This window comes from Euphorbia lathyris, chromosome 2 (genome assembly GCF_963576675.1).
Source record: "Euphorbia lathyris chromosome 2, ddEupLath1.1, whole genome shotgun sequence".
In the NCBI taxonomy this organism is placed as follows: domain Eukaryota; kingdom Viridiplantae; phylum Streptophyta; class Magnoliopsida; order Malpighiales; family Euphorbiaceae; genus Euphorbia; species Euphorbia lathyris.
Genome location: NC_088911.1, coordinates 102,203,349 through 102,209,348, shown reverse-complemented (window position 1 = coordinate 102,209,348; position 6,000 = coordinate 102,203,349).

Genomic DNA, 6,000 nt, shown 5'->3' with positions numbered 1-6,000 from the left:
ACTTTTAGTGCGCTCGCGTCTGCTTGAATATCCAGGTGAGTGGTAATGATAGTATACGACACTATTTAATTGAAATATCAGACTTTAAACTGTTTATCAAAAATTGACATATGATTATATGTTTCCTTTTATAAAAGCATAGATTTCGAACCTTCTGTTTACAAAATATCCTTAGTATTAGAGCGTATATTCTGGGAACAGGTCTTTATATTGATTTGTTTTATTATCAAGTACAATGAATGTATTAAAATCTGGTTTGATATGATTTGTAGTTTCTGATACGCGATTTATCGCAGTTATTACATTTGTTTTAGAAATCTGATAATTCGTTCAATCAGTTATGATTTTCTGATTTATATATGTATACTATATGTTTTCAAACTGGTACAAGTGCTCAGTATATCTGTATCTGTTATCTGGCCTCTCACCGATCTTCATAACATTAGGTCCTTGCATTTGTCTTTGAGTCAGGTTGTCAGTTGTCAGTTTGTTGTCAGTTGTGTCAGCATTAGAATCATGCATAAGATCGGTGAAGGCGATTATCTGTTATCTGTATCTGTTATCTGTATCTGTTATTGGTAGTGCTTACCATTTATCTGGCCCTGGTGGTGTGCAGTATCACCACTCTGTTACACTGTATCATGTGTTTTAAAGCTTTTGTCTTATTTTCTGATTATTCTAATATCTGATATTTTGAAAGGCTTCAGTATTATTTTTGACAATTGTTTACCAGTACTTTGATTTGATTATCTAATATTGACCATTTTGTTTAACTGATTTTGAATACTATATTTGAAACTATATTTGTCATAATTTAAAAGTATCAGCATGTCTGCCTGTTCCTTTCTGCTGTGTGCTATAGCTACTGCTCACTGAGGTTTTCGCTCGTATAGACGAAAATCTCATACCACGTTGAATATTTTTTTTTCAGATTAAGGTCCCTGTTCGTGAGGTAACCCTTGGATTGATATTGAAGGAGACTACCTAATGATTTAGCTTTATATTATTTTTTGGAGACTTTTGACTATTGAGATTTGACTTGAATAGTTTGATTCTTTTAAGGTTTATTGATGTAATTGAGATGACTTTGATATTCTGTTAGTAAATTTTGGAATTTCTATTAGTTCAGAATTAAGGCTAGCATAGATTAAAATTAACTTAATTTATGCGCCGGTCATGGCCTGAGTTGGGTCCTGACAAAGGTGGTATCAGAGCCTAGGTTCAGGTTCTTATAGACTTACTGTATAGGATTCACATGTTCTGTTCGTATCCCTTATCTTGCATATCTATCTGAGTCTTCCTATTTACTCATTTTCAGTACCTCATTGCTAAAGTGTCTAATTGTGCTGCATGGATAGGTAATCATGCCTCCTAAAGGAAGAAAAAGAGGCAAGAATACGGTTAATGTTAGTACTAGGAGTAGGGTGACCGTTGAGAATTCATCTCAGCTTGATGGGGGAGCTTCACACCCTATTGGAGGAGCAGCTCCAGCATCTGAACCAATATTGCAACCAGCTGGAGGGTCATCTCAGCCCACTCGTACAGCTTCAGCCTCTCAGCCTGCTCAAATATCTAACACTGATTTGGCTGCTGGATTGCAAGGGGTCTTTCAAGCAGTTGAAAGACTAACAAATGTGGTAGGGGAAAACAGACAACCAAGAACTACAGGATCTGCTATACCTAATGATAGAGCTCAATTACAGGATCTCAGTGACTTCTTGAGGTTACAACCTCCAAAGTTTTCGGGTGAGGATTCTCTAACAGATCCTATGGATTTTCTGGATGCTATGGACAGATGTTATGAGGTCTTGGGATGCACCAGTGCTAGGATGGTATTGTTAGCAGGGAATCAGTTACAAGGAGTGGCGCGTAGTTGGTATCTTTCCAAGAGAGGGAATGGACTTGATAACGCTTTCCTTTGGCCACAGTTCCGTGATTCTTTCTTAGAGAGGTTCCTTCCTCCTAGTGTTAAGGAAGCTAAAGCTTTAGAGTTTGAAGTGCTGAAGCAGGGTAGTATGACTGTGAGTGAATATGAAATGAAATTCACTCGACTTGCTCGTTTCGGTGAGCATCTTATTCCAACTGAGGAGAGGAAGGCAAGGAGGTTTGAGAGGGGACTTCGGGACAGACTGTTAGACCGAATTGCTCCTTTACGATTGTCTAGCTTTGAGGAAGTGGTGGATCGATCCAGGCAGATGGAGATGTTTGATGATCAGCGTAGGGCTCGTGATCAGAACAAACGTGCTCGATATGACAACCAGAGTGGTCATCATAGTAGAGGAAGTAACTATTCAGTATCTCATGGGTCCCATTCCTTACCTAGTCAAGGAGGGCAATACTCCAAGAATAATCAGAGATATGGTCAGAGAGCTCAGTCCACTGGTACTCAGAATAGTCAAAGTTCCTCTAGATCGTCATTCCCTACTTGTCAGCTTTGCGGTAAATTCCATGGTAACTCTCCATGCCATCGAGCAACTGGGGCTTGTTTTGGTTGTGGTCAGGTGGGACATAGAAGAAAATATTGCCCAAGCAGTAACACAACACTAGCTGTGGGTCAGGATACAGTTTCTACTCCTTTTATCGGTACTCAGCCATCTTCTCAGTATGGTGGTAGAGGCCAGAGTTCAGGAGGTCAAGGTCAGGGTGGTCGAGGTCCTAACTCAGCTCCTAATCATGCAACAGCAGGTCGAGGTCAGTCTAGAGCCTTTGCCCTGACACAGCAGGATGCTCAGGCATCTAATGCAGTGGTGACTGGTACCATTTTTGTATGTTCATTTGATGCTAGAGTTTTGATTGATCCTGGTGCTACACATTCCTTTGTTTCTCCTTATTTTTCTATGAAATTTGGTGTACCACCCACTAGGTTAGATTGTCCTTTATCTGTGGCAACACCTATAGGAGATGTCCTTGATATAAATCTAGCTTTTAAGAATTGGTTAGTAAAAGTAGGGGAAAGGGAACTCTTAGCTGATCTTGTATTACTTGAAATGTTAGATTTTGATGTGCTTTTGGGAATGGATTGGTTAGCCTCATATCATGCCTCTTTAAACTGTTATAGCAAGTTAGTAACTTTCAAAATTCATGGGGAGATAGAATTTCAATTTCAAAGACATCGTAGCATGGCTCCTCATAGTCTTATTTCGGCTATTGCTGCAAGAAGATTGTTGTATAAGAACTGTGAAGGGTTTCTAGCTTATGTTAAGGATACTCAAGCAAAGGGTGTCGAGTTGGAGAATGTTGATGTGGTGAATGAGTTTGATGATGTTTTTCCTGAAGATTTGGCAGGTTTGCCACCTGAAAGAGTAATCGATTTCTGTGTTGACTTAGCACCCGAAACAAGACCCATATCTATGCCTCCTTACCGAATGGCTCTTGCTGAACTAAAGGAGTTGAAGGAACAACTACAAGACTTGCTTGACAAAGGGTTCATCCGCCCTAGTGTCTCTCCTTGGGGTGCTCCTGTGTTGTTTGTGAAGAAGAAGGATGGATCAATGAGATTGTGCATTGATTATCGACAGTTGAACAAGGTCACAATACGTAACAAATACCCCCTTCCTCGAATTGATGATCTATTTGATCAGCTCCAGGGTGCAAAGTACTTTTCTAAGATCGATCTGAGGTCCGGTTATCATCAGTTGAGGGTTAAAAATGTTGACATACCTAAGACAGCTTTCAGGACTAGGTATGGTCACTATGAATTTCTGGTGATGCCTTTTGGTCTCACTAATGCTCCTGCAGCTTTTATGGATCTAATGAATAGGGTGTTTAAGCCCTTCCTTGATCGTTTTGTGATAGTGTTTATAGATGACATTCTGGTGTATTCTAAAAGTAAAGAAGAACATGAACAACATCTGAGGCTTGTTCTTCAGACCCTAAGAGAGAACCAGTTGTATGCCAAGTTCTCAAAATGTGAATTCTAGTTGGATAGTGTCTCATTCTTAGGGCACATAGTATCCAAATATGGGGTGAGTGTTGATCAGGAGAAGGTTGATGATGTTCTTCATTGGCCAAGGCCTAGTTCAGTGTCGGAGATTCGAAGTTTTCTTGGGTTAGCGGGTTACTATCGACGTTTTGTGCAAGACTTTTCTCGAATAGCTTCTCCTTTAACCAAGTTAACCCAGAAGAATGTGAAGTTTCAGTGGTCAGAAGCGTGTGAGAAGAGTTTTGAAGAATTGAAAGTTCGTTTGACTTCAGCACCAGTGTTAGCTCTTCCATCTGGATCAGGGGGCTACACAGTGTTTTGTGATGCTTCAAGGGTTGGTTTGGGTTGTGTATTGATGCAACATGGTCATGTGATTGCATATGCTTCTCGCCAATTAAAGCAACACGAAAAGAATTATCCAACTCATGATTTGGAAATGGCAGCAGTGATCTTTGCCCTAAAGATATGGAGACATTACTTGTATGGGGAGACATGTGAGATTTTCACTGACCATAAAAGTCTCAAATACATCTTTGATCAGCGTGATTTGAATTTGAGGCAGAGAAGATGGGTGGAGTTTCTCAAGGATTATGACTGCACAATTCAGTACCATCCAGGAAAAGCAAATGTTGTAGCAGATGCTTTAAGTAGGAAATCTCTGGGTAGCCTAGCTCATCTTTCTGTAGTGAGGAGACCTTTGATTGGTGATATTCATGAATTGATTGATCAAGGAGTGAAATTTGAGGCAACATCTGAAGCGTTAGTAGCTCATTTTCGTGTTAGACCTATTCTGTTAGATAGAATCAAGGCAGCCCAACAAGAAGATCCTCAATTGTGTAAAGTTAGGGATGATGTTTGTCAGGGCAAGGTTCAAGACTTCGTGATTGGTGATGATGGAGTTCTTCGTTATGGGACTAGACTGTGTGTTCCTAGTGTTGATGATTTAAAAAGGGAAATTTTGGAGGAAGCACACTGTTCAGCTTATACAGTTCATCCTGGTTCCACTAAGATGTATAGAGATTTAAGGGAATTATACTGGTGGAGTGGAATAAAGAGAGATGTTGCAGACTTTGTTGCTAAATGCCTTACTTGTCAACAAGTCAAGGCAGAACATCAGAGATCGTCTGGGTTGCTCCAACCATTACCTATTCCTGAGTGGAAGTGGGAGAACATTGCTATGGACTTCGTGGTAGGATTGCCTCGTACTAGGGGAGGGTATGATTCTATTTGGGTGATAGTCGATCGTTTAACTAAGTCAGCTCATTTTCTTTATGTGAAGACAAGCTATGATTTCTCTAAGCTCGCTCAGTTATACATTGATGAGATTGTTAGACTTCATGGAGTTCCAGTCTCTATCGTGTCAGATCGTGGTGCTCAATTTACTTCTCGATTCTGGAAGAAATTTCAAGAAGCACTTGGTACAAAACTTCAGTTTAGCACCGCTTTTTATCCTCAGACTAGTCAGAGAGGACTATTCAGACTTTAGAGGATATGCTTCGAGCTTGTATTTTTGATTTTGGCCAAAATTGGGATCATCATTTTCCTTTGGTAGAGTTTGCTTATAACAATAGCTATCAAGCTAGCATTGAGATGGCACCTTATGAAGCCTTGTATGGTCGTAAGTGTCGGTCGCCAATTTGTTGGGATGAGGTCGGAGAAAGGAGACTCACTAGACCTGAGTTAATACAGTTGACTTCAGATAAAGTTCGTGTTATCCGTGATAGACTCTTAACAGCTCAGAGTAGGCAAAAGAGTTATGTTGATCCGAGGCGCAAGAATGTGGAATTTCAGGTCGGTGATCATGTGTTTCTGAAGGTCTCTCTGATGAAAGGAATCATGCGGTTTGGCAAGAAAGGAAAATTGAGTCCGCGTTATGTTGGTCCATTTGAGATTCTTGAAAGGATTGGTGCAGTTGCATATCGGTTAGCTCTTCCACCTGATTTCTCTAAAGTTCATCCGATATTCCACATATCGATGCTTAGGAAGTATATTCCAGATACTTCTCATGTTTTGCAACCTCAAACTATACAAGTTAGAGATGATTTGTCATATGACGAGCAACCAATAAAGATCTTAGA